The sequence below is a fragment of the Calliphora vicina genome, chromosome 1, assembly GCF_958450345.1.
Source record: "Calliphora vicina chromosome 1, idCalVici1.1, whole genome shotgun sequence".
NCBI classification, from domain to species: Eukaryota; Metazoa; Arthropoda; class Insecta; order Diptera; family Calliphoridae; genus Calliphora; species Calliphora vicina.
In genome coordinates, this window is record NC_088780.1 from 153,421,631 (window position 1) to 153,443,465 (window position 21,835).

The following is a 21,835-nucleotide window of genomic DNA, read 5'->3' on the forward strand; positions in this document are numbered from 1 at the left end:
CATTTATATGTTTGTATGCGAACATTTAATTAAATAACTTTGTAATTTTACAATAAAATAATAAAAAAAAGAGGAGAAAATAAAATAAATGGACAAAATATAATTACTGGGCTCTTTATTACATTTGATATTTATGTTTGTAAAAACAGACACACATTAGTAATTTGTAAATGAAATTATGTTGGAATATACAAATATATTTAGCAAATATTTGTCAGAGTTTGTTATTTAATAGAATATAAAACATTATAGAAACACACTCTGGCGTTCGTAATTGCATAAATTTGAATTTATTTGCATTAAAGCAATATGACATAAAGTTAATTGTATTAATAAGTAGACATTAAAACTAAATGTTCATTTACTTGTAATAGGAAATAATGGCCTGAGAAAACTGTTTAAAATACGAAAAATTAATTGAATACATGGTAATTTGTAAAGAAATTAGTTAAAGTTGGATAGGGGTGATTGTCAGAGTCAAATCCTAATAAATATTTTAATATTGTATTACCATGCCTGGTGACCCATCTCATATTGACCAAATTTTCAATCCTACGCTGAATTCTAAGTTTCCAAAAATGTAGTTTGCCAACTTTTTTTTGTAATTCTAAACCTGGTTAATAGTTTAGTTCAGACCGGAATTATCGGTCATCAATACAATACTGACATAATAGCAAATACCGTTACCAAAATAAGCAAAAAATACCACTAAAATACCGTTACCGTTTTAACATTACAAAATTGTTTTAAGAAATAAAATCATAACAAAAAATTTCAGTTGAGAATATCGAGACTTTTTTTAGGTCTCTGCAAAATGGAACCATGCTAATTAGCATACATACATTGTATGTATGCTTGTGTGCATAGAGACATATTTATCATTTATTAATTGTCTAAACTTAATTATATTTTTGGTGGTGATTATATTACAATTAAACATTAATTTGGTATCAATACCAACTAATCGATGGTCATAAATTTGTTGTAGACAAACTTAAAAACAACCACAACATCAATACACAACAAAATTTACATTACATTTACATACAACAAATTTACAATCACAACAGTCATTTACATACAAACGTAGATAGATAGGATACATATCGTCACCTAAAATGCAAAATAACATAACATCACTTTTCGTAAGTTTGACCCTTTTTTGGAGAATGTCAAAAAATCCTTTAAAAAAGTACGTTTAAGGATTAAAATATTCTACGAAAATGTTTGCCGGAAAATTTCAGTGGGGGTCACCAAAGATATCAAAGTTGTAAATAAAGCTCTTTACGCTTAATTAGCAAATTTATACTCCACCTTGGGTGTCACATTTTTAAAAAAATCTTCAAAAATCTATTTATGATCTGAATAAGCTGATATTTAAAATATAATTAAGCTTAAAGAGCTTTATTTACAACATTGATATCCTTGGTGACCTCCACTGAAATTTTCCTGCAAACGGACTTATTTTGATTTTCTCGTAAAAGACTCAAATTGACACCTTAACAGTGGAGATAGATTTAAGATCTTCCACAAAAATGAAACCCATAAAATTCCACATTATAACGCTGACAATAAGAATTCTCTCAGACATTAACTTACAAATTTTTTTTCAGTTAGTAATGCTCTCTTCGTTCAAATCAAAAAGTCTCCATTTGTACAGTAGAATTTCTTAAAATTTTATTTTGAAGTCTCTCAGCGGGAGCTAGGTTTTGATTTTAGACCCATAGTTTCTTGGGGAAATTTTCTTAGAATTTTTCGTAGATTACGTTTTTTCTATACGCCTGTTGACCAAAAAAATTGACCCTCCCTAATGCGCATTAAACAAAACATCATTCGATGTCAGTTATCTTGTTTTTCGAAAAATGGAGTTACCTAGTTTTTCAAAAAAAATTCGTTTATTTTGATTTTTTACGGAATTAAGGCAACTTTAGTAATCATTTGTAGTAAAACATTGACTATGACTCAGCACGTAAAATGAAGTTACCCAGTTTTATCAAAAAATATTTTTTCCTTTTATTCTTATATACATATCAACAATAAGCCGAGTTATTTTTCTTTTTTTAGGTTCAAAATGTGGACCTAAAGAGCTAATTTGTTCTCTCTTAGTTTTCTAAACAATGTCGTTTTAAATTTCTAATTTTTCTGTTTTTTAAGAAACTTTTAAATGAGAAACTATATCAAAATTTCGATCTGAAACGTACTTTGTATTTTGGATGTTATCTCCATTTTCTAAAAAGTGGAGTTACATAGTTTTTCAAAACGACCACGGACTTGATGATACTTTGAATTCTGATTAAAACTAAGTTATTTTTGATAGTAAAAGTATTAAAATTTCGTACACATATGTATGTAATATGATGTAGGGAATCGTAGTTAATTTCGAATTATTTGATGATACGTTTTTTTATGCATTTTAGGTGACGATATGTTTAATTACAGTACAAAGCTTATTTTTGTAACGAAATACTATAAAATATATAGTGGACAACTACAACGACTACATTGACACTTGATGACACTAGCACACAGCTACACTCAGACATTTATATGTTTGTATGCGAACATTTAATTAAATAACTTTGTAATTTTACAATAAAATAATAAAAAAAAGAGGAGAAAATAAAATAAATGGACAAAATATAATTACTGGGCTCTTTATTACATTTGATATTTATGTTTGTAAAAACAGACACACATTAGTAATTTGTAAATGAAATTATGTTGGAATATACAAATATATTTAGCAAATATTTGTCAGAGTTTGTTATTTAATAGAATATAAAACATTATAGAAACACACTCTGGCGTTCGTAATTGCATAAATTTGAATTTATTTGCATTAAAGCAATATGACATAAAGTTAATTGTATTAATAAGTAGACATTAAAACTAAATGTTCATTTACTTGTAATAGGAAATAATGGCCTGAGAAAACTGTTTAAAATACGAAAAATTAATTGAATACATGGTAATTTGTAAAGAAATTAGTTAAAGTTGGATAGGGGTGATTGTCAGAGTCAAATCCTAATAAATATTTTAATATTGTATTACCATGCCTGGTGACCCATCTCATATTGACCAAATTTTCAATCCTACGCTGAATTCTAAGTTTCCAAAAATGTAGGGATATACACCAGTATTCCAATCCAGTTGTACCTATAAATTATTGTCAAGCCCATCAGTCTTTATCGATAGAATCTCTTCCTGCTTGATATGCAGAAATGGTTTCTGTTGTCGTTTGGAAAAACTAGGTAACTCCAATTTTTGAAAACACCAGAAAACCATATTTAAAGTTTTTAACATATTTCACTATTTATTTAATATGAATTAATGTTATTATGCATAATAAAACATAATTTTAAATAATATTGATGAAGACATTTACCTTGTTTATCGAAAAATGAAGTTACCTAATTTTTCCGAAAAAAAACTTTTATTCTAAATTTATTTTTCGGAATTAAGGCAATTTTAGTAATTATTTGTGGTAAAACATATTTTTCCCTTTTATTTTTATATACATATCAAAAATAAGCCGAGTTTTTTTCTTAATTTTTTAGGTTCAAAATTTGGACTCAAAGAGTTTGTGATCCGAATTTGTTCTACTTCGCTCTTTCTCTCTTAGTTTTCGAAACAACTTCGTTTTAAACTTCTAATTTTTCTTTTTTAAGAAACTATGAAGTTACCTTGTTTTTACAAAAAATGCATGGAGTTAGTAAGTTTTTATATAAAAATAACTTTTAAATGAGAAACTATATCAAAATTTCCATCTGACAGAGTGATAGTAAATGAAACTTATTTTCTATTTTTGGTGTTATCTCAATTTTTGCAAAAAGTACAGTTACCTAGTTTTTTCCATACGACCACAGATTTATACTTCTACCAAAAGTCATGTAAAAACATTCCCTCATCGCCATTATAAGCCATTGCTCCATTGCGAGTCCATTCGAGGGTGTAGTCCCAAGAACACTAGTACATTTTGTATCCATACAAAAGAATCATACTAACAATAGCTTTGTGGACCGTGTATACCTCCCAATGACCTTTTTGCAGAAGTAAAAATTTACTGTCGCCTTTTTCGCCCTTTCCATTATATTTGTATTTAGTAAAGCTGAACTTACCAGGATGTTTATATGAATGGTGTTGTTTAAACAATGACAGTCCGGCAACGAGTTTCGTGTTGCTTAGTTTTATGGCAAGTCAACTGATAAACTTGCAGATTGAATTTTTCCTCCATAACATCCCGAATCTCTCTCGGTAAAGATTTTTCAACTTAGCGATAGCTGTATCAAGTGTAATTTTTCCCCAGGGAAGAACTTTCGATGACAATACATCCACAATAGCAGTCCTATTCCACAAAAGTAGTCCGAGTATTCACGTATGAATGCCTATTTTGTTAGTGTTTTTTACCATTTCTATAAGCCTTAAAATACTGCTTGGTTGAGAACCTTGTCCCCTCAATATAGTTTCTAAATGTTTTCCAATTTTAATAAAAGTTTGGAATAGTTTCCATATAAAATGTTTCGTCACAAAGATTAAGTCATAGTCTTCACAATCTGAATCCCTAAGACAATCCAAATTTGATGATGTGTCCATGTAAACTTTTTCGTTTCTAATTCAATTAAATCCACGATATTGGCATAGTTAGTTTTCCACGCTCTACAGATCGTATTTTTAGATGAACTATCAACTCTGTAAATTCAAAGAGTTTTGCCCTTTACAGGTTCAACATCTCCTTTGTTATCTTTAGGTTTGAGTTTCCCTATAGGATTTCTGACAACTTGATATAAGTATTTGCCATTCTTTTAGTTAATTTTTATTCCTACCATGAAAAGAGAAGCGGGCTTAATTTCTTGTAACATATCGAAGTATTGGTCGTAGAACCTAGAAATATAATATATTCATAAGATTTTATGACGATATAGCTATGTCCGTTTTTCTGTCCATCTGTCTGTTTGTTGAAAACAAACAAATTAAATGATCTAGCTATATGATATCCACAAGTACTCTTTATTGGTATTAAAAATGGCCAAAATCGGTTCATGATTTCACCTAGCCCCCATAAAAATGGCCCCTTCGAATTATATGTTGATTATGCGGCAATCCTGATGAAATTTTACACAAATTAGTTCTAAGTACTTTTAAAATGTAAAGTATGGCTATAATCGGGCAACATTTGTCCCTATTTCCAATATAATGTCCACCTCAGGAAATGACTTGAACATTCATAATTTTTTTATAATAATAATAATATCGTGATGAAATTCGACATAAGCAAGTTTAATATGAACCTAAATCTGTCTAAAAACTTTTGAGAGGATCATTCCATAATTAACCTTACCCCTCATATAACTCCTACATCGGAAACATATTTTACTGTCACGATTCGGCACAATCGAATTTAACACTCTTACTTGTTAAAATTTAGGAAGGGTTTAACGTCTTTCAGGATGACGGTATTCATACTTGATCCCATCCTGATAATGCTAGGGTTACTTGAGACACTTATCATCTCACGATTTTCACAATTGAAGTAAAAGTAGGGGTTATGCGGGATACAAAGTGATTTGGATTAATAGTTTTTCTCAGTCCACAATATTTTCCAGTGTCAAAAGAAAAGACAATATGTTTAATTCGAATTTGATGCGAATTGTTAATACAGTGAGACCTCGATTATCCGAAATGGTCGAGACCGATAGCATTCTGGATAATCAATTTTCCCGGTTAATTGAGTCCAAATTTAAGTATTTTTTTAATACATATAATGACATTTACGGCTCTATATTGCACCCTGATGCATCAGTTGGATCAATATCGTCCAATATGGTGGGCACAATTTCACAATAACGTTTTCAGCATTAAGGCAAACTGCTCTCAGGTAAACAATTTCAAAAAATGTTCCACGAAAATTGTAGCAGCTATATAATCAGCTGCATATTTTTCTCCTGCTGCATTAAGTTTGTGAATACAATGTCGCTTTTTATTTAATTTTGAGTGAAATATTTTAGCCTTTTCTTCGCTGTTAATCCAGAAATTGGAGTTCCTTTAAATCTTTCCTTCCGGAACCATTCATAAACAGCAAAATAGAGGGAATAGAGGGTATGCAATAGAGGGAATTCCCCTTTTTCGTTTTATTCACATTGTTCAAAGATAATCGAAAAAAATTATGCTTATAATCCTGGATAATAGAGGTAATTACGGTTAATCGATGCAAAAAAATTAAATCGATCCAAATATATTTAAAATTTCTTTCCCGGTTAATTGATGTTGCCGGTTAATCGAATCACGGATAATCGAGGCCTCACTGTAATGATATCGAAAAATTCTGAGGAAAATAATTTACAAATTTCAAAATTCGGAAATTAATGCGAAGCATTTTAATAATTCAGGTATTTCTGTACGTGCTTCGAAATTTCTTGTATATAGTTTGACGATCTTTTTACAAAATCGGCATATCGTAGTGCAAAATGTGAGAAAAATCAACTAAATACCACTATCTCATTTGAAACATTAATGAATTTTGCTTAAAATTCTTAATAATTTTAAGTATTCTACAATTGTATTTTTTAAATTGTTTAGTTTCTTTGAATTTAATATTAGCAATAAAATCATACAGACATATTCGTCAATAAAATTAAATACAATTGACCATGTCTCAACAAGATTTTAAACTTAAATTGCAACTGATTTATTTAATGATTTAATGTTTTTTTTATTGTGTATCTGCAAAAAAAAAGTGGAATTATTTTTATTTGAGCTATAAAATCAATACATATTAAACAAAACACGAATTCTAAACTTACACTTTACAATTTAATGACTTTTGTCATACATGTGTCAAAATAACAGTAAACAAAATAAAACTCAGTGTCCCCTCATTTTTCTCCTACATATACATCATGCTCACACAACTATTGTTGTTGGTGTGTGTTTGATATTTTCTTTCCGTTCATTATTTTCCAATATAGTCAATTTAATGTCAACTCTCTTGAACTCAGACATGTGGAAACATTTTTATTGTACGTTCAGACATGGCATTGTTAAACGTATCAAAAGGTCACCGAAAGCCAGAATAATGATGGGACGGACGGAACAGACCGACATGCAGAAGGAGTTTCACAGAAATTCAATTCATGCTTTTCAATTTCGAGCATGTAATGAAATTTTATAATTAAAAATTAAAGAATTTTTCCACTTTTTTTTCATTCTGAGAACGAGTGTAAAGGACTTTTGCTTTATGTTGAGTTTTAATTGAATTTAATTTATTTCAACAATACAAAAGAATAACACTTGTATGGCTTTTGACTTAAAAAGATAATAATATTTTAGTTGTTAATACTTTTTGTAATTTAAAAAAATATCTGTGGATTACAACTGCTGTTATTGTTTAATTTTTATGTGCCTATAAGTTTTCTGGTCTTGCAGCTAATTTTGAAATGAAATACAAATTAACTGGCATATTATGCATTACTGAACACATACAGTGAGTGTTAAGAAAAATTAATAAAAAAAAAAGTTTCCAATCAGTTCATTCATAAATACTTTTTAACAGGTATTGCGACATGTGGCCAAGTGTTGTCATGATAGAATATTACGGTTTCATGTCTTGCCGAATCAGTTGCAGATTCCCTGTGATGGTCTTGTCAGATTTCAGCAGCTCATAATAGATAAGATCCTTTTGGTCCCACCAAATACAGAGCATTGCCTTAGCGCCATGGATATTTGACTTTGTTGTCGATGCGGCTTCACATACGATCTCTTACTCCTCGGGTTATTGTAATGGATCTATTTTTAATAGCAAGTAATGATTCGGTGCAAAAAAGATTTTATTTTATAGCGTTCAAGCATCATTTCGGACATGCACAATCTCCTTTCAAATTTCCCTGCTTTTGGAATCTGCTGCTGAATCCTGCTGTTGGCAAATGTTTTTTAATTGCTGCTTGAGTAGCTCCCAATGATTTTGCAAGCTCTTGTTGAGTTTGACAACGATATTCATGGAGTAATGCCTCCAATTCTTGGTCTTATTTTGAACCTCGATAAAAGACAAACTAAAGTGAATTTAAAATTTTTAAGCAACCTAAAATTGTGTATGACCATAAACAACCTGTGACTTGGTACACAAATTTGGAAAGGTCATATGTCTTGTCGAAAATGTTTGTTTCCTTTCTATATGTATGTGAAACAGTTATCGACACTTATTTTTTAATGAAGGTTAAAATAATTAAAGATTATAATCAGGTCTTAAAACTACATCTATTTTACCCTCTAACACTGCTAGTTATTGCCAGAATTTCATTCAATTGTATTAAACTGTGTCTCCCCATTTTCTCTGAACTTTCACCTTTTACAAAATTCTACAAACTTATTTTGTTACCCACTGTAATTATGTATATGCTGAACTGTTGATTTCACACTTTAACTGTCATTATTTCAATATTTCTTTAAAAATTATTAAAAACAAACTAAATTGAATATTAAAGTGTTTAAACGCATACGTATGTCCATAACAGCCACGCTTCCTTTAATGAACACAAACACAAACTCTTACAATTATTGAATGTTGCAAAGGCGTAGGTAGTATGCATGTGTGTGTGTGTAAAGTCAAAGTTTACAACTACGGAAGATGATATTAACATCGTTATCGCCGACGTCATCGTCAGCAACATCATTATCTGTATTATTATTGTTATTATTATTATTACTGTTGTGTGGTGTGGTAGAAGTAACTGCTTTTTCGCTCATAATTAAATACTACATGCAACATCTGCCCGAATATCCTGCGTGTCAGTCTGTTTCTGTTTGTTGCATTCATAAAGCCATTTGTTGCCTTTAAAGTTTATTCACGTCGTCGTATAAATGTTTAAGAATGGCATGGATGTTTGTAAAATGGTTTGGCTTAGTTGGGGGGCGGGGCGTGAGTGAGTTGGGTTTATTATTGTTATTTTTGCTGCTCATTATTAAGAAAAAACTTTTATGAGGTCATTTCAGATGTGATTTATATATTTTGTAAAATTAAAAAAAATAATCGCCGCTTGTTGGGGCACTTAACAAAGGATTTACTTTGTATTTTTACCATTTAATATTTTCTCTCCTTGCTCACCCACATTCACACACGCACATACACACGTATGTATGTGCGTTAACAAGGATCTTGCGTTCTACATAAAGGTGACCCTAAAAAAAGCGTTCTGGATGTTCCCAACTAAAATAAAAGTGAAATTCATTCTATGATATTGTTTCTCAAAGTTGTTTGTTCTGGATTCAGTATTTGGTGAGTTGGATCAAAGGATTAATAGGTCCTTGTTTAAGGACCTGATTTATCGAACGAATAACGAGTAAAAAATATTATTCGAATAAATAACATACAGTGTACCACACAAACAAAAAATTACAAGGTCCGACCAATAAATTTTGATAGAGGAGACCAAAAAAAAGACATGTGTATCTTCGTTTTGAAAGTTTACATCTGAATTTCATTTGAGGGAGGTTAAAGTTTCCCAACTCTGGCACATTCTTATTGTTAATCGACATAAGAAACCATGTGATCCTTACATTTTACGTATAAAATGTGTTCAGCAAATTTATGTAAAATATTACGGAGAACATTTTTGTAGAATATATTAACCCTCTAAATCCTCAAGGCATGGGTATTTTTTGTCCTTCTTTTAAAAAACAGCAAAAAACACCATTAAAACAGGGATTTAAGGGGTTAAAATGTTCCACAAAAATATTATACGTGAAATTTTGCTATAAGTCCCTGAATACACCAAAACCGAAAATTCAACCAGAAAGCCTGAAATAAGACGTAACAAAAGATAGCCTAGGGTTAATTTCGCATTTATTAAGAATTTTATTTTAAAGTACCCCACAAATTTAGCATGAAATTTTTTTTTTCAAATTTAACTAAAAATCACTAACATCTCTATTATTTTAACTTCGATAGCAAATTTGGATAGGAAGTATTCATTAATTACATCTGTTTAAGTTCTAGGCAATTCCACTTCATTACCATACAATGTCTAGCATATTTCAGCGATATCATGATGGATCCACCGCCATCATGATATAGGGGTGTTTACTAGGGTATTCAATCGATTAACCGTAATCGGTTAACCGATTAATTTTTGTCGGTTAACTGTTCGAATAATTTAAAATTGACGATTTTCAAATAACAAATAAACCGATTAATTTGGGTCGATTAACCGATTAACCGAAATTTCGTTTTTTTTGCACTTTATATAGAAATATATCATGAACATTTCCTTCTAGCAATACTTTTTTGAAGTATAGTACGAATATTGAAACTAAGGAATTTGGAAATGACATTTTTTCTATAATGTTTCTATGGTGAAGTTTGTCCTAATGAGGACATGATAATAGTCGAAAGGGTACTGAAACGAGTCTTTTATCAGAACTTAACGAAACTATTAAAGTATTCAAAAAATAAAAAAATCAAAAAGGATTCCAATGGATGGAGGATTTTATATGCTTATCAAAAAATTAAAAAGAGAAGTATGAAATTGGATATTCTTTATCATGACTTACTTATAAAAGGAAATCATTTAAATTATATTCTTTATTTAAAATATTATTTCAGAAAATTTTTTTTTTGTTAATTGTTTTGTTGAATTGTTATGTTTAGTTTGCTTTTTATGTTTTTGTTCTTTTTATTAACAAAATGCTTATATAAGTACACAAAATTCGTGTTTTCCTTTCAATATAAAATTAAAATACAAATTATTCGGTTAATAGAATAATTTAAAATTAACCGATTATTAACCGATTAAATCTAAACCCCGAATAATTATTTGCTCGATTAACCGATTAAACCAGAAACCCGATTAATTGAATACCCTAGTGTTTACGATCTTCTTGGGCTGTGGTCATACGAAACAAAGATAAATTTGTTTGGATCCGATGGGAAACATTATGTTAGGCACCCTGACAATAAGGCATATGATCCAAAATACACCAAGAAGACCGGACAACATGGCAGTGTATTGGGGTGTTTCTCCTCTTCTGGTGTCGGTCCAATATATTGGAATAAGAACAAAATATGCTTCGCAGTCATCGGACCTTAACCCAATGGAACACCTTTGGGGAGTGCTCTAGAGGAAGCTATAGGGTTTCAGTCCGAAAAATAAGGACGAATTATGGGAACAAATTCAGGAAGAGTGATTTGACATTGACAAGAACATTTGCATAGAAATTGGTTGATTCCATGATCCGCAGATGCAATGAAGTTGTGAAAATCAAAGGTAGAGCAACAAAATATTAATACAAGATTGTTTTTTAACAAAAATATAAAGATGTGCCTCTGAAAGTTGAATCCTTTTACGCGTTTCTATCATAAAAAGGACATTTTTATTATTTGATCCAGCTCACCAAATACTGACGCCAGGAAAAACATTTTGAGAATTGGTCTCCTCAAACAAGCTGAACTTTAATTTTAGTTGGGACGCCCCAACTAGTTAATTTCCATTTTTGTGCTGTTATTATAAGAAAATACTAGACTTCATGTTATATTTTTCTTAAGTTTCATCAAAAGCGTTCCAAAAATGTATAACATTTCGCTATATTTCCATGAGCAATTCCAAATATTGAACGACAATTACGTACACATTTCTATTCTTTTAAACTTAATTGCAAAAATAATTTTTAAATGGCAAAATTTTTACAAAAACTAAAAAAAATTGCACCTCAAAACTTCAGCTTCACGCCCTATACCTAAACCGATTCAAAAATCAAACTTTTCTTTATTAAGGGCCACCCTAATGTGCATACATATGCAAGTAGTTGTGTGTTCGCTTTATTAAAAACACACACAGTATAGCATAACTTAAGGCGCATAGCAGCATAAAAATTAAAAACCAAAATAATGAAAACAATATACCGTTAAATTACAAAAGTAGCAGTAGTTATTGTGATTGTTGTTGTTGTAGTAGTAGTCGTAATTGTAATAAAATATAAAAGAAACAACAACAACAACTACATAAAACTCCAACAAAATTAAAAACTTTAATAATAAAGAGCACTTCGCTTGGTTTGTTGGGGGTACTACGGCGGACGTGTGTATGTGCTTGCATTGCATTTATGTATTTACTTGTTTTAAGGTTACGTTTATTTTTTCATTCTGTTATTTAAATGTTAAAATATCTTTACCACCACATATGTATGTATGTATGTACTTGTATTAATTTTAATACTTTTTTGCCAGGAAATTATGGTAATTTTTCTGTTTGTTATGTACATTTATTTTTATTTTATTTGTTTTATTGTAATGACCTTAATTTTATTTATTTTTTATACCTACATACATGCATATTTCATTTAAAGTAGTGCTATTTAATTCGTTTATCCAATAATTTTTATTTAAATATGTTTCATAGAGTTTTAAAATAAATAAAACACTTCATATTTATTGTGACCTCAGAAAAAATGCAATTGTTTTGTAAACAGTTTTTAAGTTAAAAAGGACATTGTTACAATTATGTTTTATTGAGTTCGAAAATACTTATAGTTTTTCTCTATCAATTCGCTTAGTACTTTTTTTTATTAGCAAATGTAGTGAAATAGCGATATTCCTAAAGTTAAAACTTCCAAAAAATTATAAGTGTGTTGAATTGAAATTCATTTAAAAATTATTTTCTTTATTTCAAAAACACATACAACTATATATTTTACTCTTCCAACCGAAGAACATTTTTGAAAATCGCTCTATGTTAATCGTGAGGCTGCACAGTAGAGTGCTCCAAAAAAATAAAATTGCGAATTTTGACCGTCCCCCCCTCTAGAATGGTTCCATGTATTGTAGAAACACGTTGTGTAAAATATTAGGGTAACGTTAACTGGTGCCGCAACGACGCTGAAGTTTTGAGATGCATTTACAAGGGGAAAAAATGCAATTTTTTCAGTTTTTGTAAAAATGTTGGCATTAAATAATTACTTTTGCAATTTAATTTAAAAGAATCGAAATGTACACGTAATTGTCATTCTAATAAGATATAAAAAACATAAATTGGTTAAAAAATTTCAAAGTTATTAAAAAATCACCAGGCCATTCACGTGTCTCAGGCCACTAGAACAATAAGAGCCAGTTTTTGACTTCGTATTTAAATATGAATTATATTTAAGTTATATTTAAATGCGAAAATGAGTTTCTCAGTGCTTTTTTAAATGATACTTAAATGGCCGACGTTGGTCATTTAAATTCTATTTAAGTTTCATAAACTACCATATGTTTTTGACAGCTGACTTTTGTTGTTTGGTTTTTTTTCACTCTATTGTAGTAAAAAAAAACAAACAACAGCGTCTTGCTAAAAAAAGCGTCTTGCAAAAACTACAATTCCGATGCGGGGCAATTGGAGCTTCTTTTGTGCATTTTTCTACCAATAATTTTATTGTTTAATAAACTTTTATTTCTTATTGGGCAAAATGTATCAATTTTTGTTTTGGTTGAACAGCTGTTTTAAGCAAAACTATCGATAAATTTTTGATATTTAGTAGTGCTACCATACTTTTATCTTATTTAAATAAGACAAATTATGTGGCACTGAAAAACTCAAACTGTATTTAAATACAACTTAATTTTAAGTTAAAATTAACTAAATACGTATTTAAATAACAAGTCAAAAACTGGGCATAAATGTAGGAACAAAATTAACTTATTTTGATATTAAATATTAAAATAAAAGCTTATTTTTATGAAAATACCTCCTATAGTTTTTCCGTACCCGCGATTTAAATTTTGAGATTTTCGAGAAAAACAATTATTTTGGCCATATTTTGGCGAATGAGCCGAATTTCTTTACTGTTATGATTTTTAAGAAAAAGATTTTCAGAATATTATATTCCAGGTAATTTTAAATATAGTCTGAAAGTTTTACTGAAATCGGAAGGTCAAAGGTCAAAGTTTTCAATATTTGGAATTTCTCATGGAAAGATAGCAAAATGTTATATATTTTTATGCCGATTTTGATGTAACTTAAGAAAAATATAACACATAGTCTTGTATTTACAAAAACAGCAGACAAATGAAAATTAACCCTTAATAGCACTTGGAGTTAAAATTACCCTCAAATTTTAAAATCACGAAAAACACAGTCTATGTGAATGGTGCTAACTTTAATGTTTTTCCGAATTAAATAAACTGAATCATTCGAGTTATTTTTTAAATCTAATAAATCAAAAGTACACTAAAGGGTTAAAATCAATTTTATTATTCAAAAATCCTCAATAAAATATTAAATACGTTATTAAAGCAAAAATCAGGTATAATTAAAATATTTTGTCCTTTGAAAAATGTTTGGTCAAAATTGAACAAAAATGTGAACATTTTTCAAAATGGCTTAGTAATACTATTTTCTAATACACAATACAATATTTTAAAGTTTGTTTCCTATAAACAACAATTTTTGATCAGCACTATTGAAATTGACAATTTTGTTTATGGTTTTAGAAGTTTGTGGTCAATTTAACCCCAAGTGCTATTAAGGGTTAATTTTTTTGCTGTTTTTGTAAATCGGCCCAAAAATGTATAACATTTTGCTATCTTTCCATGAGAAATTCCAAATATTGAAAAATTTTAACTTTGACCTTCACGATTTAAGGGTTAACGTTTTCCGATTTTAGTAAAACTTTCAGACTATATTTCAAATTACCTGGAATATAATATTCTGAAAAGCTTTTGCTTAAAAATCATAACCATTCTAAAGGGGGACGGCCTGTACCTAGACATTTTTTTTCGTCCATACAATCTTGGAGCACTCTACTGCACAGTGGTTTAGAAACTTTTTTTTGGGAATTTTTAAGTATTTTCATACAATAGCTAACTATAATTTGCTTAAGTTAGGGAGTACCTGATTTTGAACTACCGTAATTCAGTCATTTTCCCACCGGTTTTTTACAAATCTTTTTCTGTTTAAAAGTAAAAGTTGTAACTTTAAGAATACTGTTATTTCACTAAAGCCAAGTGATCGAGAAAAACTATAAGTATTTCCGTACTCTATGGAATCCAACAAAATAAAATTGGGCCACCGCATATTTTTTCGTTCACTTTTGTATCAATATGTGTTATTAAAACCACAAGTTTTCAGTAGTGTACTGACAACGCCACTAGTGTATTGATAATGAAAGTCGTTTAATTTGGTCCTGTGACCTTGGAATTATGATATGTATTGTAGTAAACAAAATTATTCTAAGAGGAATTCTATCGAACATTGCCTTCGATGCCTTGTAAGTATTTAATTTTGAACGAAATGTCTTTTTAAGAAATAATCTTTTTAACAAATTTATGTCTAAAAAATAAATTTTCTTGAAATCCGCCAATTTCAAATCGGTTCCATACTAACCCATGAGTTTAACAGTTAATATTTGCCTTTCTAATCCTTATTTTCAGCACTTATTAGAATCAAAATATTTTTTTTTAATTTTATCAAATTTCTTAAAAAAAAAATTTTAAAATGTAAGATTTGGGTTTGAGATATGCATGAAATTTTGTGATTTTTTTGTTATCAATTTATAATAGGTTGTCGATGTCAGAAAATTTGTATATTATATCCAGTGTTAAATGAAATACAAGAGCTATTTTTAATTTTATTATTATTTTTTTAAATATTGCCAATTTTTTTTAAAGTTTCAAATAAAATGTGCAATGGCATATCGTTTAGAATATCTGATTTTGAATTTAGCAATTTTCAGCATTTGGTTTTTATATGACGGAGAACTAAATGCCAACCTAATGTACAATGTTAAACATTAATGTATTGAAAATAATAACAAAATATAAGAAACAAAAATAAAATCTGAGTAGGTACATAATTGAGAAAAAACTATTAAATGTGTAGATTGGAATGTCAACAAAAACAAAACAGAAGCTTGGAAATAATACACTAACAAATTAATTAGAGCAAGCTGGAAGAGAGATTAACGCTTAAAGAAAATATCTCCTGATTTTACTCTCCCCCTGCATCTCACAAAATATGCAAATTTGTAAAGAAAACAAAAAATAGTGGTAGGCAACAATGTTTGACAAAACCCTACATGAAAATTTTTATTTTAATTATAATAAATAATGGATTGTATTTGTTCTAATTTAATTTAATTTTGAATTTATTTAATTTAGAACAAATAACAAAAATTGTTAAGATTTTATTTTCTATATTTTTATATGTACATTTATTTACTTAGCCTTACTTTCAACTTTAATACAATGGCAAAATTATAACAAAACTGAACAATTGTATCTGAAAGTTGTTATGAAAACAGTTTTGGTATAACATTGTCATTGAAATAAAAGTTTAAATATTTAAATATGAATGTTTGGGTTAACTTATGTATGTCACTTGACCTATTGTAGGGCATATTATTAACGAAAGCAAAAGTTCCGTTAGGAATTTTTGTTACTTGTTTTACAATTTTTTTAATGAACATTTTGTTGTTGCTTATTAAATTTGTCTCACATATGTAGATATGTATGTATGTACATTTTATTAATTACAATTATTCTCTTTCTCTTGCAGAAATGTTTGTGCGCCTGGTATTCATTTACTGATTTTTGACAAAATATTGATATTTGTGACAGAACATAGAAAGAATGAGAAGGATGGAAGGAGGAATGAATCTTTTTATTGTTGGTGTAGTTTAATTTATTATACATATTATAAATTTGCATCTTACTAAAAATTCTTTTCGACTAGTAATATAATAATAAATTTCTTTGTAGTTAATAAACAATTTTACGAATAACCACCAAACAATTGGTCAATTCACAAGGTCTCTTACCAGACATATTGTCATAATGTCCTAATATACCACGACTCGGCGGCTCGACTTAACCGACTCCTAGGATCCCTTTCACACTATGCAATTTAGTTGCGCAAGTCTCTTGTGTTTGTAGATGGCAGAGGTAATGTCGGGTTAAGGAGAAGAAAATTTTACATGTTGTTTTGTTGTTGGGCAAGAGACTTGCGCAACTAAATTTCCTAGTGTGAAAGGGGTCTAGGCATTCGGCGCAGGTCTCTACTGGTTGGTTACGATAACACAATAAACATAGCATACAGAGTAGTATTATTTTAGGAAATTTTTTGCTTGCAAAGCAATAACAATAATTGTGAAACATTAGGACATTATGACAATATGACATAAGATACCTTGTTCAAATTCTAATTTCAATAATAATAATAATCTGCTGTTATTTTAAAGTATTATTTTTTACTTATTTATAATGTTTATACAATAAAATATAAAAATACTTGGTTAAGAAAGAACATTACATGCAGTAGGGTGTATAAAATTATTTATATAAAAATAAATGTAAAACAAAAACTCTCTTGCTATTTTGCTGTGCTCCTAGTAAATTCGAAGTATTTATGTCTTTCAAATTAGGTTTCACGTAAGTATGTATAAATTGTTTTATATTTTATAAAATCAACTTACTAAAATTTATGATAATCTAGTTATTTTGTAAAAAATAACCAATAAAAAAAACCACGCGGCTTGTAAAAAAATATCATCTGTTGGTTTTATTTATTATACTCTGTAACATAATTAATACTAGGTGCTGATGAATTTTAGCAGTTATTTTTATGTGACTCTAGTAGTTGCTATGAACGTACATACATACATACATATGTGTTGGTTATTTTTATTAATTTATTTTATAAAATCAGCTTGCTAAAATTTATGATAACCTGGTTATTGTCGAAAAATTTTGGAATAATCGACCACAATTTGTTTGTTTTTTATTTTATAAATTAGCTAGTTACTAATATTTATGACTACCTAGTTATGCATTCCGAATTTGATGGCTGACTTTTAAGAATTTGTTTTTTTATTTTATTTTTCAATACATAAATAATTCTGACATAATACCAGATGAAACTTAAGAACTTGTTGATTTTTCTGGGCTTCCTATATTAAAAATTATACACACATACAAAACAACTGTGATAAAAATTATTTACATATCGACCTGTTAAAAATCATGATCTCCTGGTAATATTACAAAATCTTTTGTAGAAAACAATAAATTCACCTGATATTTTTTTTACATACTGGAATTTAAGAGATCCTTCCAATTTACTCATGTTGGACATTAAACATAATTGAAAGAGAATCGAATAAAAAAACTAAGGGAGGAGAGTTATTATTTTATATTGCTATTGATATTTGATTTATGTTCACCAAAATCTAAATTAAATAAAGAATAAAAAAATGCGTTTCTTTTTGTTTTTTATTTAACAGATTTTATTTATTATCTTTTAAAAATTTTAAATGTAACTTATTAATAAAAAAATATAAAAATAAAGATCTCAAATCTATTGAATTTGTCTGTCTTGCCTTCCTTCGAGAGTTCGAGGTTTAACGTGATACACGTTTTCTCGATTATACAGCTGGATAAATATCAATACTAGAATTTATCAGTAAGTCTGTATGATTACATATTTATAAACTCCATCTGCAAAACAAAAAATAAGATGTATATTGAATTATCATAAATATAATATAATGGATAAATATTTAAAAAACATGTAATTAATTTAGCATTTATAATAGGTGATGGACAGTGTATGATAATGAAGTGCAATTGCCTAGAGCTAAAAAAATTTAATTAATGAATACTTCCTATCCAAATTTGATATCGAAGGTAAAATAATAGAGATATTAGTGATTTTTAGTTAAATTTCATGCCAAATTTTTTTGGTACTTTAAAATAAAATACTTAACCCAGATATGCCGAAGGCTTGAGCTTGATCATTTTAAAATTACTTTTGTATTATTTTGGAAGCAAATGAGAAATAAAAAAAGTGCAATTAGAGTTTTTTAAAAATTTATTGAAAAAGTGTTTTTTTAAGTCGTCCAATATAGAGGACATTGGGGTCACAACAACAAAACTAAAACGCAATAATGAAACATTCATGCATATAACAATCAAGCTACTCTTCATAAATATAAATTCCAAAAAAATATAGTATTTATTCACTTGTAAATGTACAAAATTTTACTTTCCGTACATACGAGATATGTCCATAATGACTGAATATGGGCGTTATGAAAATATCACAAATTAAAAATTCAATAACTCAAAAATAGTAGCAAAAAATAATGCGATCACACAATCTCCCATTAGGTATTGGTGAGTACTAAGTATGTGAACAAAAAATGGTATTTTAATAAACGTGACGTATCCTGTTAACAAGAACTACATGTACTACATGTAGTACAGTCGGCATATCTGGGTTAATAAATGCGAAATTAGCCCTTGGCTCTCTTTTGTTGTGTCTTATTTCTGACTTTATGGTTGAATTTTCCTTTTTGGTGTACTCAGGAACATATAATAAAATTTCATGGATTTCCCTAAAATCCCGGCTTTAATTGTGTTTTTTGCTCTTATTTAAAAGAAGGACAAAAAAGACCTATGCCTTGAGGATTTAGAGGGTTAATATATTCTACAAAAACATTTTACATAAATTTGCTGAACACATTTTATACCTAAAATGTAAGGATCACATGGTTTCTTATTCCGATTAACAATACGAATGTGCCAGAGTTGGGGAACTTTAACCCCCCCTCAAATGAAATTCAGATGTAAACTTTCAAAACGACGATGCACGTGTCTTCTTTTTTTGTCTCCCCTATCAAAATTCTTCGGCCGGACCTTGTAATTTTGGAAAAAATTTGATTTTGTTTTATAGTGTAATAAGCTTTTTTACTGTTAGTGCTCCATAATTTAATGGCGCACAGTGGTTTAGAAACTTTTTTTTTTGGAAATAATTCGGTATCTCGGGAACTATTGGAGATATTATTACAAAATTTCACATGGTTAGAGCTGAGGTATTTCTGAGTAGAATTACATTTGTTGAGCTTCCTAGGGGTAATACGGGCCAGTTTGTGCCCCCTCAAAGTTGGTCACCTCGGGTCTCAAAATTTTTAAAAAAAATCCCAAAAAATTCATATATAAATAGTCCTTGAGAAGATCTACAAAAAATGCCCTTACATGTGTTGGTTATCTCCTTCAGTTGAAGAGATATTTAGGTTTATTTATTTTTTTTTAATTTTGCTCGATTTTTTTTGTTTTTTAGATATGGCGGCCCTACGGAGGGTCGAATTTTTTTTCAAAATATCAGCTATATTGGCAATAAAATTCTAAATAAAATAAAAAAACCTGATAACAGTTATCTCGTCCGTCTAAAAAGTTACACGCATCCAAAGTTGGAACATGTAAAATGGGCCTAATTTTTTACGATTTTTCCTAAAAAAGTCCCTATATTTTTTCTTTTGTAGAAACAAATTTTCTTTGGGACTATATACAATTTTTATATGTTCCGGAAAGAAAACTTAATGCAAAAGCATGTAAAGTAAAATTGGGCTCACTTAAGCGGACACAGTATCCCCCAGACCTATCCAAACTTGGACAATTTAAAAAAAAACATTTAGGTTTCAGTAAAAAATTCTAAAAAGGCAAAGCACCGATCCTCGAAAAAGTTCCGTATTTATATAACCCTATATGTTGTTTAAATACTTAGAAAGTCGTTTTACTATCACACGGTAAATAGCGTCACAGTAGGCACTTTTCTAAAAAACTCAGTTTTTGGAACACATTTTCCTCGTTTTAGGAATTTCGGTATTTGAAAATAAAAAGTGTCAAAAATTATAATGTCATTAATTTAAGGACATTTTGATCTAAATTAGTTCCCAATTTTGTTATGATATCTTTAACCGTTAAAATTTTACATTAAATCAAATTTTATATTTTTATTCGTGGAAAATCACCATATGAAAGTTTTTTTAGTTTTTAAGGTAAATGAAGTCCCAAAATTTTATAAAATTATTTAATTTTACTAAAATATCAATCCTCAGGTCATAATGTTTTCAACAGTATCAAATACTTATATAAAAAGCCTTTATTTACTCCTCAGAAGTTCCACAAACCTTGCCCGCTTTGACAAATTTGTACATTTTTTCACTGGCCCGTATTACCCCTAGGAAGCTGAACAAATGTAATTCAACTCAAAAACACCTCAGCTCTAACCATGTGAAATTTTGTAATAATATCTCCAATAGTTCCCGAGATTTCCAAAAAAAAAAGTTTCTAAACCACTGTGTGGCACTACTTTGTTCAAATTTGTTATCTCTCCAAAAAAAAATTAAGTTTAACTCTTTCATCGCAATCATCAATATTACGATGACATGATTTCATGATACAAAATTTACATGAATAGACGAAGCATTTAGAAATTTAAGAAATGTCCTTTCCATAGGGAACATTTTATCATTCATTTATTTTAGTATTTCCACATTAAAATCTTTTCGTATATCTGTTAAGTTTAGCTAGGACGTAGGGACCATAATTTGTTTAAGTGTACATATGACTTTATTTGGTTTTTTTACAAACACTCTACTATTTAATGATTTTAAAGTAAAACCACAAAAAAGAACTACTCGTGCACTTGTTTATTATTAAAAAACACACAAATAAACAAATACATACTTAAGAGTACATACACACACATATCCTTACATAAGTGCAGGAAAGGTGACGTTTTTCCAGTTCAATGCAAATGAAGAAATAATAAAACATTAATTTTGTATCGCTCCATAACATTATTTAAAATTTAATGTTTTACGAATATGAACATTTATATATTTTATGCACTTCCCAGCTGTTCTAGGAGAGAGTACCGAACTAGTGATTTTACCCATCATTTAGGGTGGGAGCTAGTTACTTCAATAGCCACGTGACTAGTCATTTTAACACGGGCATGTCCTAGGAAGGGGGTCAATTGTCTCTTTTTGATTACAATGGGACTGTCTAATAGCTGGTCCAAAGTAGGCAACG

At 29.0% G+C, this 21,835-nt stretch overlaps 1 long non-coding RNA gene across 1 annotated transcript in view; it reads left to right on the forward strand.

Annotated features, from left to right (window-relative positions):
- The window catches only part of LOC135959189 (uncharacterized), a 60,492-nt gene extending 43,300 nt beyond the window's left edge, over positions 1–17,192 (forward strand). Inside the window, exon 3 of the long non-coding RNA XR_010576511.1 lies at positions 16,518–17,192. This is a non-coding gene — a long non-coding RNA (uncharacterized LOC135959189). The remainder of the gene's footprint in view (positions 1–16,517) is intronic.
- Positions 17,193–21,835: the final 4,643 nt, after the last annotated feature.